Genomic DNA, 12,112 nt, shown 5'->3' with positions numbered 1-12,112 from the left:
TTTCACAAGGGTGAAAGACTACCCTTTTATAGGATATTCAAACCATCCTTTTACAACATTTGACAAATACGTTAGAATGATAATTAATTAATATAATAATAGATACATTGCATTAGGAATAGATCAAGTGAAATATCCACCATTAAATGGATTTGTAACACTCCCCTTTGGATGTTTATAGATAATGTGTCTCATTAAAACCTTACTAGGAAAAACCTAGTGGGAAAAAGCCTAGTGAAGGAAAAGGAGTACACACATCTTGTAATACGCCTAGAGTGTTGCCTCATTAAAAACCTTACCAGGAAACCCAATGGGACAAAACCTTGGCTAAGGGAAAAAGAGTACCACCCGTATTTACTCCCCCTGATGAAAAACTTATTTGATATCTTGGAGACGACACATTCCAATCTTATACCTTAGCTTCTCAAATATTGATGTTGGCAATGCCTTAGTGAATAAATCTGCAAGATTATCACTCGAACGAATCTGTTGAACATTTATCTCACCATTTTGTTGAAGATCATGTGTGAAAAAGAACTTAGGTGAAATATGCTTTGTTCGATCTCCTTTGATATATCCTCCATTTAATTGAGCTATGCAAGCATCATTATCTTCATACAATATTGTTGGAATCTTTGTTTGCACATAAAGACCACATAATTGCAAAATGTGTTGAGTCATTGATCTTAACCATACACACTCACGACTGGCTTCATGAATGGTTATTATTTCTGCATGATTTGAAGAAGTAGCAACTATTGTTTGCTTCATCGAACACCATGATATAGTTGTACCTACATATGTGAATAAATAGTCTGTCTGAGATCTAGCTTTATGTGGGTCAGACAAATATCCCGCATCTGCATAAACAATCAATTCTGACTTTGATGCATTAGAATACAATAACCCCATATCAATTGTTCCTTGAAGATATTTGAATATATGCTTAACACATTTCCAATGTCTTCTTGTTGGACATGAGCTGAATCTCGCCAATAAATTTACTGCGAACCAAATACCTGGTCGGGTATTGTTGGCAAGGTACATTAGTGCCTCGATAGCACTGAGAAATGATGTTTCATTACCAAGAATCTCTTCATCCTTTTCTTGGGGTCGGAATGAATCTTTATTTATATCGAGAGATCTCACAACCATCGAGGTACTTAATGGGTGTGATGTATCCATGTAAAATTGCTTCAAAACCTTTTCAGCATATGTTGATTGATGGATAAATATTCCATTTGTCAAATGTTCAATCTAAAGGCAAAGACAAAATTTTGTCTTACCAAGATCTTTCATTTCAAATTCTTTCTTCAAACACTCAACACCTTTTGAAAGCTCTTTAGGAGTTCTGATGATGTTCAAGTTATGAACATAAACAGATATTATTACAAATTCAGATTTTGACCTTCGTATAAAAATACAAGGACAAATAGGATCATTCTGATACCCTTCCTTTAACAAGTATTCGCTAAGACGATTATTCCACATTCTCCCTGATTGTTTCAATCCATATAAGGATTTCTGAACCTTTATTGAACAACTTTCTTTTGAATTTTTATATGCTTCAGGCACTTTTAGTGCTTCAGGAATTTTCATAAAAATATTGTGGTCTAGTGAACAATATAAATAGGTTGTGACAACGTTCATTAGATGCATTTCAAGTTTTTCATGAACTGTCATATTTATTAGATACCTGAAGGTAATTGCATCTACCACAGGAGAATATGTCTCCTCATAATCAATGTGAGGCCTTTGCGAAAAACCTTGTGCCACAAGTCGTGCTTTATATCTTATAACTTTACCATTTTCATTGTGTTTTCACATAAAAACCCATTTGTGCCCCACTGGCTTGACACCTTTAGGTGTTCAGACTATTGATCCAAAAACTTCACTCTTTTCAAGTGAAGCCAATTCTGTTTGAATTGCTTCCTTCTATTTTGGCCAATCATTTCTCTGTCTACATTCATTGACAGATCTTGGTTCCAAATCTTCATCTTGTTGCATTATTTCAACTGCAACATTAGAGGAAAAAATATTATCCACCACAATATTATTTCGATTCCACCTTTTTCTCATCGAGACATAATTTATAGAGATTTCCTTATTCTCATTATTTTCATGTACATGGACCTCCTCTTTTGTCATCATTTATTATGTCTCGAAGCTCTTCATGAGCAATTGCCTCCATATTATGATCATCTTGATAATTTATTCCTTTCCTTTTCCGAGGATTTTTATCCTTGGAACCAATTGGTCTACCACGTTTTAAATGTGGTCCAGACTCATTTGTCTTAACATTTTGTCCTATCGGGATATCAACTCGAACTTGAGCATTAGTAGCTGGGATATATGATTTAGTAACCCGTGGAAGGTTAGTAAATGCATTCGGCAGTTGATTTGCAATATTCTGCAAATAAATTATCTTTTGAATTTCTTGCTCACATTGATTTGTTCGAGGGTTTAAATGAGACAGTGAAAGTGAATTCCAATCTATCTCATTTCCCAACTGCTTTTGTTCTCCCCCTAATGTTGGGTATACTGATTCACCAAAATGACAAACAACAAACCTTGCCGTAAATAAATCTCCAGTTCTAGGTTCTAAATATTTTATAATAGAACGAGATTCATACCCAGCATATATCCCCAACCTTCTTTGGGGACCCATCTTTGTGCGTCGTGGTGGAGCAATTGAAACATTTACCGCACAATCAAAAATTCTAAGATGGAAAATGTTTGGCTCCTGAACAAAAACCAATTGTAATGGGGAGATGTCATGATAACTAGTTGGCCTTATGCGCACAAGTGCCGCTGCATGCAAAATAACATGCCCCCAAACCGAAATAGGCAACTTTGTTCTCATCAACAATGGTCTAGCTATCAATTGAAGACGTTTAATCAATGATTCTGCTAAAACATTTTGAGTATGAACATGTGCAACTTTATGTTTAACTATTATTCCAGTGGACAAACAATAATCATTAAATGCCTGAGATATAAACTCGCCAGCATTATCAAGACGAATTGTTTTTATTGCATAATCTGAAAATTGTGTTTTTAACCTTATTATTTGAGCCAACAACCTCGCAAAAGTCATATTGTGAGTTGATAATAAGCACACATGAGACCATCTTGTAGATACATATATCAAGACCATATAATATTTAAATGGGCCACATGCAAAGTGAATAGGCCCACATATATCACCCTGTATCCGTTTCAAAAATGCAGGAGATTCCACTCCAACCTTAGTCGTTGATGGTTTGGTAACCAACTTTCCTTGTGAACAAACAACACAAGAGAATTTCTTTGATTGAAGAACATTTTGGTTTTTCAAAGTATGCCTATGTGAATTCTCAATTATTCTGTGCATCATATTATAACCGGGATGGCCCAACCGGTCATACCAAATGTTAAAATCATTAGAACCAGTAAACCTTTTGTTTACTATGGCATGTGATTCAACCGTACCAATATTTGTATGGTACAACCCAGAAGAAAGTGCAGGCAATTTTCCATGCACAGTTTTCTTCTCCGCATTTATTGTAGTAATATAAAGGTATTCAATATTTCCTTCATTTGCAGTCTCAACATGATAGCCATTTTGATGAATAACCTTGTAACTTAACAAATTTTTATGAGACTTACTACAATACAATGCATTATCAATTACCAATTACCAATAATGTTCCTCCAGGTAGAAATAAGGTCGCTCTTCCAGTGCCCTCAATCAATTTTGTACTACCAGATATTGTATTAACATATGCCTTTTTCATTACCAAATGAGAGAAATATTTTTTTTCTTTTAGTATCGTATGAGTTGTGGCATTGTCCAGAAGGCACATATCTCCATTACTCATCTTGGATCCAACTGAAAATTGAGAAATTTTATTTATCTTCAGAAAAATTAAAATACATAATAAAAGGTACGAAACTTAACAAAAAAAAACTTAAGTACATGAACTTTAAATATGACATTAAAAACATATAACAACATTATTCATTTCCAGTTCAATTATCAATCTTCAATTGCGATTCTCAAAGAAATCCTCAACTTCTAGATGAGTAATATCATCGAGCCCATCAAAAACATCATCTTTCAATGCTAAGTAAGCATCAACATTCTCATCATATTTTTGAGAAGATCTTGCCTGAACATCATCTTTGAGAGTCAAATATGACTCCACCCGGGCATTAGAAGAGGAGGCACCGCCTTTATTTCCTTTCCTTTTGAAGGAATTTTGATATAGCCTGACAAAATGCTCAGGTGCCCGACATTCATTTTTTCAGTGACCTTTAAGGCCACAACGATAACAGTGATTACCCTTTCCTTTAGAAGGATTATTTTGAGAACTAACATTGCTCTCCCTTTTGTTATGACCACCACCTCAACGATTATTATATCATTTTTTGCCCTTGCCACGTCCATGCACAATATCATGACCCCGATTATTTTATCTTATTTTAGACTGATTGTGTGCTTCTACCCCGTGTGCCTCCGTCAATGGAGCACTTCCAGTGGGACGGGCTTCATGATTTTTCATTAAAATGTCATTATGTTGCTTAGCCACCAAAAGGCACGAGATCAGTTCGGAGTATTTTTGAAAACCTTTTTCACGATATTATTGTTGTAATATCATATTAGAGGCATGGAAAGTAGTTAGTGTCTTTTCCAACATGTCCTCATCTTTTATAGTTTCCCCACATAATTTCAATTGAGAAGTTATTCTAAATACAACAGAGTTATACTCAATTACGATTTTATAATCTTGAAATCGTAAGTGCATCCACTCATAACGAGCCCTTGGCAATACATGAGTTGCCTTGAGGTGGTCATACCTCCCTTTCAAACCTATCCACAATTCAAGTGGATCTTTCACTGTATTCAACCTTCAGGCTTTCATCAAGATGATGACGAAGGAAAATCATAGCTTTTGCTTTATCCTGACTTGATGCCTTATTTCCTTCGATTATACAATCACCAAGACCCTTAGCGGTAAGGTGAATTTCAGCATCAAATACCCATGACAAATAGTTTTTTCATAAATGTCAAGTGCCACAAATTCAAGCTTTGACAAATTCGACATGATGAAAACTATCATAAAATAATTGAGTTAATTTTATGATGTTGGTTTGTTTATTATAAATGACAAATTAATACTTTAAATAATAAAGTATAGGATGAGTATAAAATATATTATATGCATGAGCATTATGTTGAAATTTGGTAGAATCTTTTTACTTTTTCTTTTTAGTCTAAAAATATTTTATAGTATTTAATTTCTTTTCAAGTCTAGGGTTTACATTAATTGCAAAATATTTAGTTTTATTTTAGTTTAGTATCTAGAAGGACTCTCCTTTAATAAGGATTCTCCTTAATTATTTATAAATAGGGATGTACTCTTCTATTTGAATCAATGCAAGAATCAATACAAAGAGTTATTATTCATTCTCTCTTTAATTTCTCTGTCTAGTTTCTTCCATTTCATAACAGTGGTATCAGAGCCTTACATTAATCGTAATGGATCTGTGAGTTCGTTGAAGAACTTTCAACCACTTTTAATTCATATCTATTTTCAACCCACTTTTAACCCGTGCTTTTATTTTTAACGCAGGGCCAATTTTAACCCGTGCTTTTATTTTTAACGCAGGGCTACTTTTAACCAATTTTAAATCTATATTATTTTAAATCTTATTTTTCAAACCATGACAAGCAATACTCTTCTTTCAATGCCCCACAAACCTTTAATGGTGAAAATTATCAAATTTGGGCAGTGAAGATGAAGTCTTATCTTGAGGCTTATGATTTGTGGGAAGTTGTAATGGAAGACAAACTCATACAACAACTCACTGAAAAATCTTCTGATGCTGAAATCAACTTCACTCAGAAGAGAAAATCAAAAAACACAAAGCCAAAATTGTAATTCAAAAATTCAGTTGCAGATTCAATCTTTTCTAAAATCATTGTATGTGAGACAGCAAAAGAAGCTTGGGAAAAACTTGAGAAGGAGTACCGAGGAAGTGAATGAGGCAGACAAAATCAAATTCTGAATTTGAAAAGAGATTTTGAATCTCTTAGGATGCAAGAGGGTGAGACTATCACTAATTATTCTGACAGAATTTCCTTGATTGTCAACAGAATCAGGTTGCTTGGTGAGGATTTTAAAGATAACAGAATAGTTGAAAAGATTCTTGTAACTATTCCCGAGAGATTTGAGTCTAAAATCTCTGCTTTGGAAGAGTCTAAAGATCTCTCTACCATCTCTCTTGTTGAATTGATAAGTGCTCTTCAAGCACAAAAACAAAGAAGAGCTTTCAGACAAGATAAAATTGTTGAAGGTATCTTTTATGCAAACTATCAAAAAAGAAAAGTTGATTATCCTCCTTGCAAATATTGCAAAAAGAAAACACATTTGGAAAAATTCTATTGGTGGAGATATGATGCAGTATGCGGAAGTTGCAAACAAACAGGTCATGTTACAAAAGTGTGCAAGTTCAAAGACACTCAAGATAAATCACAAGCATTACTAGTAGAAGAAGAATGTGAGGATGAATTTTATTAGAAGATATTTTGAAGAATAATTAAGTGTTCAAACTCAAGTTTGATATACCAACTTGAGTTTGAGGGGGAATGTTGAAATTTGGTAGAATCTTTTTACTTTTTCTTTTTAGTTTAAAAATATTTTATAGTATTTAATTTCCTTTCAAGTCTAGGGTTTACATTAATTGCAAAATATTTAGTTTTATTTTAGTTTAGTATCTAGAAGGACTCTCCTTTAATAAGGATTCTCCTTGATTAATTATAAATAGGGATGTACTCTTCTATTTAAATCAATGCAAGAATCAATACAAAGAGTTATCATTCATTCTCTCTTTAATTTCTCTGTCTAGTTTATTCCATTCCATAACACATTAATGTTAGAAAAAAAAAATGTAAACTCATGAAGCATTGAAACAGTAAGAGTTAAATATATTTTCTACTTGTTTTAGGTATTTATTACTAGTTTCAATTAACTTCAAAGTTTAGTAATAATTTCAAGTTGTATTTAATATAATACTATATTCTTTATGACACACAAAATGTATGACAAGAAAATACTTACGAGTATTCTAGCTATCATGCTATCATATTGCTTAGTATTAAATTTAGAGTTATAAGTTAGTAGCATAAATAACATAACAATATAAACTTGAAACGTATTGATTATTATGCCTGGTAAAGTATCATAATAATATCTAAAGCAAGTTATGTATGCAGTAATTAAATTGTTGATCAAAGACTTATGTAAGTCCTATTAGATATGTTATAAGCATATAAATGTATACCTGACTCGGAAAGAAAATTGATTAACTTTTAGGAAAAAAGATAATTTCGAATTAAGTAGGTCTTAATTGGTTAGAGACTCGTGCTGATAACGTGTTGTAAAACAAGAGGAAAATATAAGAATACTAAACAATATAGGAAGACAAGTGGTGATGGAAAATATAAATCTCTTCAAGTGTATTTCACAAGGGTGAAAGACTACCCTTTTATAGGATATTCAAACCATCCTTGTACAGCATTTGACAAATACGTTAGAATGATAATTAATTAATATAATAAATAGATACATTACGTTAGGAATAGATCAAGTGAAACATCTATTATTAAATGGACTTGTAACACAAACTTTATTTATCGTATTATAATTCGCATATAATTGCAACCTCTATTAATTGTTGTTTGTGAACTAAACAATTCTTATCACTTTTGCAATTTGGGTAGTTATTAATTCTACACAAGTTAGGTAAGATTTTCAGGTGGGATACGAGAAGCAAGTGCATGTATAGTTTGATTTTGAGATTAGAGGTAAAGTCAAAGTTTATAAATTTGAATAAATTTGATTATTCTAGATATAAATTTAGATATATGGATTTGATATTATAAAAAAATGTATATGAAATCATATATTTTTTCCACAATTTGACATATTATTTAGGGATAAGAGTCTGAAAAATACCTCAAATTTGGTCGAATTTGTTATTGCGATACTAAACTTTCATGATGTATGTGTTTGTCCTAATAATTAGTAATCAATATATAAGTTGTGAATTAGAAAGATGATGTGACATATCTCTTAAAGTATATTCCTATTATATTAGTTGTTTATATATGTTTGAGCTTATTATTTTAATGCTTAGCTACCATTAAATTTTTAAATACATCTATATTTTCTTTGTGAACTCGGAAGAAGAAGCATGAGATAGAACAAAAGAATATAGGAAGTAAGATCTTTACTTGAGTAAAATAAAGAATCAATTTACGGCTAGGATAGGAATATAAGTAGATCGTCTAACTTAGTTACAAAATGGGAAGATAGATAAATGTGTGTGGATTGGTTTGCCATATCTGTGCTCAACGATGTAGGTGTGAGACCACTTTGGATAAACGATAGATGATTGGAAAACCATCACCATAATATTAAACTCATAAATAACAACTAGATAAGTGAAACTAAGTCTATGAAATCAAATACTTTACAAGATTGTGAAACAAAGTTGTAACCTGGAATCTCTCTCCAGTAGTGATCACAATTTTTATTTATTTTTCAGTCTTTAAATTTAAGTACATATAAATAACAATCAAATATCTTCTTTTGGTTACTTTAACACTTGTCTAAAATTCGAGTATTAGAATTTTCTAGATTCTTGCTAAATCACAAGTCCTTGGGTACGATATCCACACTACACAAGTTTGTATGACTTGAACGACCATGTACACTTGTGTGTGTTGAGAGTCGTCATCACAGGGATGTCATTTTTAAGGAACATGTGTTTCCTTTTGCCAAACCTTTTTCCACAGTTAAGAGTACCTCTCACATTTCATGACCTGGGGGCTGGGAGTGATGTATATTCTCATGATCTCACGTCACTTCACATCCCTGAACCACATACAAGAGCAACAGATAAACAACAATGAGATTCCTGGCATTGAGAATGTTGCAATATCAAAGGAGAGTAGTACAGATGAGACACTTGTTGAACCGATAAATGATGATCGTGCAACTGCAACACCTGTTGCTGTGTTGCTGAGATATCTGGTGAAGCAGAACTACACAATGTTGGGCGTCAATCAGGTTCTGTTGAAGTCAGAAGATCTGATAGAAATATCAAAGAGCCATTGTGGCATCAAGACTATTTCAACACTAAAAATGCTAATGGAATAGTCCTATATCCTTTATCAGGCTGTCTTTCATACTCTAATAGAGCTCAGAAACTATGCAGAAGCTTCTAAGGATCAAATATGGATTGAAGCCATGAGTTTGGAGATAAAGGCATTGGAAGAAAATAGTGCATCGGAAAACTGCTATAAGTTCAAAATGGCCAATGGGTGTACAAGATAAAGTATAAAGCAAATGGGAAGTAGACAGATTCAAGTCAGACTAATTGCAAATGGATACAACCAAAAATAAGGGCCAGATTACCATGAGACATTCTCACCAGTATGGGTGTACAAGATAAAGTATAAAGCAAATGGGAAGTAAACAGATTCAAGGTCAGACTAATTGCAAAAGGATACAACCAAAAATAAGGGCCAGATTACCATGAGACATTCTCACCAGTATGGGTGTTCACGGTTTGGTTAAAAACTGATCCAAACCAAAAATCGAATCAAATAGATAAATTTATATACACAAATTTTATAATTATATATACACAATATATTATTATTTATAAATATTTTTAAATACTTTGTATACTTTTGCGTGAAAATTTTATTTATCTCTAATAGGTTAATGAACTTTACACCTTAAGCTTATTTATTAGACGAAAGTCATGAACCCAAATTCATTTATTCAAAGAAACAACAATGAGATTTACCTATATACATTTTTTTGTATTTTTCATCAACAATTCACTTGATTAAAGCTTATAGATATTAAGAAATTTTGTCTATAATCCAAGAATTTTAGCTACCACAATAAAAGGTTAATCACAGATATAACTTGGAAACTGGTGAAAAATTCTTTACTAATTGTAGGAAAAAATAAAAGAGAGAAATATCATTATGTTTTATTAAAAAAAAATTAAAAAAGGTGAACCAAACCGATGGATATGCATTATATTTGGTTTGGTTTTGGTTTACCCAAATCAATTCCAAACCGAACCATGAACACCCACTCACCAGTTGCCAAAATGATAACTCTGAGATTCGTACCTAAGTTGTATCAAATGGATGTATATAATGCATTTTTTGCAAGGAGATTTGTATGAGGAGGTGTATATGGAGTTGCCTCAGGGCTTTAGAAGAGAAGGAAACAAAATGTAAGCAGATTAATGAAGTCCTTGCATGGGTTACACAGGCATCAAAGCAATGGAACATCAAGCTTAGTGAAGCTTTAACAAATGCAGGACACAAGCAGAGTCGGCATGATTATTCCCTATCTGCTAAGGCAAGGACAGAAGTTTGTAGCAATTTTGATCTATGTGGATGATCTGATGATTACTGGAAATAGTGAAGAGTTCATATAAAAGGGTATTGAAACAGATGTTCAAAGTGAAGGACCTTGGTGAATTGAGATACTTCTTGGGGATAGAAGTGTTAAGGTCAAGTAAAAGGATCCTGTTGAACTAAAGGAAGTATGCACTTCAATTAGCTTCAGATTTAGGATTGGGAGGATCTAAGCCAGTATCTACTCCTATAGATCTGAATCAGAAGTTCACTTCAGTTGAATATGATATACATGCCGGGATGAGAGGTGATGCAGTGTTAGAAGACATCACTGAAAATCAAAGACTGATAGGGAGATCAATTTACTTGGCAGTTACAAGGCCAGATATAGTATTTGTTGTGTAAACACTCAGTCGGTTTATGCAAGTACGTAAGACGTCTCATTGGGAAGCAACATTGAGAGTTGTGAGATACATCAAACAAAGTCCAAGAATGGGGATTTTGCTAAGCAACACAGGTGAAGATAACCCGACATGGTTCTGAGATGCAGATTGTACATCATGTCCAAACACTAGAACATCAATGACTGACTATGTAGTGAAGTTTGGTGAATCATTGATTTCATGGAAGTCAAAGAAGCACACAGAATCAAGAATTTCTGCTGAAGCAGAATACAAGAGTTTGGCAACAGCCACTTCAGAAGTTGTTTGGTTGTTGGGTCTGTTTAAAGAGTTGGGGGTGAACATCATAAGTTTAGTAAATGTGCACTGAGATAGTAAGGCTACTTTGCAAATAACAACAAATCCCATTTTCCATGAAAGGATCAAACATATAGAAATTGATCGTCACTTTGTGAGAGATAAGGTCAGGGAAGGAGGAATTCAACCAAGGATCAACAGGTTGATTTATTAACCAAAGGACTTGGATATGCTCAACACAATTTCCTTTTGAGCAAGCTTGGACTTTTAAACATTCTACACCTTAGAGCTAGAGGGGGAGTGTGAGAGTTTGCAAGCTGAGGAATAGTTACAAGTTAGTTACAACTACAGTTAGCTGGCAGTTGAAGTTAGGTGGACTTAACTGACAGAGTTAGTTAGTATGTATAGCTGTCAAGATAGAAAATACAACTGTGTACTAGGATATATACTGGTATGATTCATCTCGGTTGTAATTGAATCAAAATGCTTGAATAGATAGTTACATGTTCTCTCTCCCTTTCTCTCTAAGATTTCTGTTTAGCTCCTTTTCACTGCATCTATGAACGTGTTCATGGAGAACTGAGTGTGTGATTGGTGAAATTCATAACAAGTAGCCATCAACGTTTTCAATTCCTGATTAAAAATGCTTGTCTGGCGGTGCTAATTGGAGAAAACAAAAATGCATGCTATACTTGCACCAGCCAATGAATGCAAGACATGTATCCATTTAAATAGACATTTGTCACTTAAAGTATGTAATTAGACGTTTCGAAAGTTAGAAAACGTTTTCACAGAGGAACGTATTCAAAGTCCCTCCAACACTGAATTCTCCTGGAACCTTTTTGGTGTTTCATTTAATGCCCTTTCACTGATCTTTATGCATGATGTCATTACACCAATTTGTATATCATGCAGTGAGTTAATGAATTCACTAATCAAATTTGTGCAAAGCTCAATCTATGACTCATATTATCAATTCTAT

General features: G+C 33.2%; 2 protein-coding genes across 2 annotated transcripts in view; both read right to left on the bottom strand.

Annotated features, from left to right (window-relative positions):
• The window catches only part of LOC125809198 (gamma-glutamylcyclotransferase 2-3), a 1,073,903-nt gene that overhangs the window by 237,311 nt on the left and 824,480 nt on the right, over positions 1-12,112 (bottom strand). The gene's annotated exons all lie outside the window — the stretch shown is intronic.
• LOC125809206 (uncharacterized) overlaps positions 1-12,112 on the bottom strand; it is a 226,957-nt gene that overhangs the window by 6,918 nt on the left and 207,927 nt on the right. The window lies entirely within an intron of this gene.

This window comes from Solanum verrucosum, unplaced genomic scaffold, assembly GCF_900185275.1.
Source record: "Solanum verrucosum unplaced genomic scaffold, falcon-dt-bn FXZP01000062.1, whole genome shotgun sequence".
Classification (NCBI taxonomy): domain Eukaryota; kingdom Viridiplantae; phylum Streptophyta; class Magnoliopsida; order Solanales; family Solanaceae; genus Solanum; species Solanum verrucosum.
The sequence above is the reverse complement of the archived record's forward strand: the minus strand, read 5'-3'. Positions and strand labels throughout refer to the sequence as shown.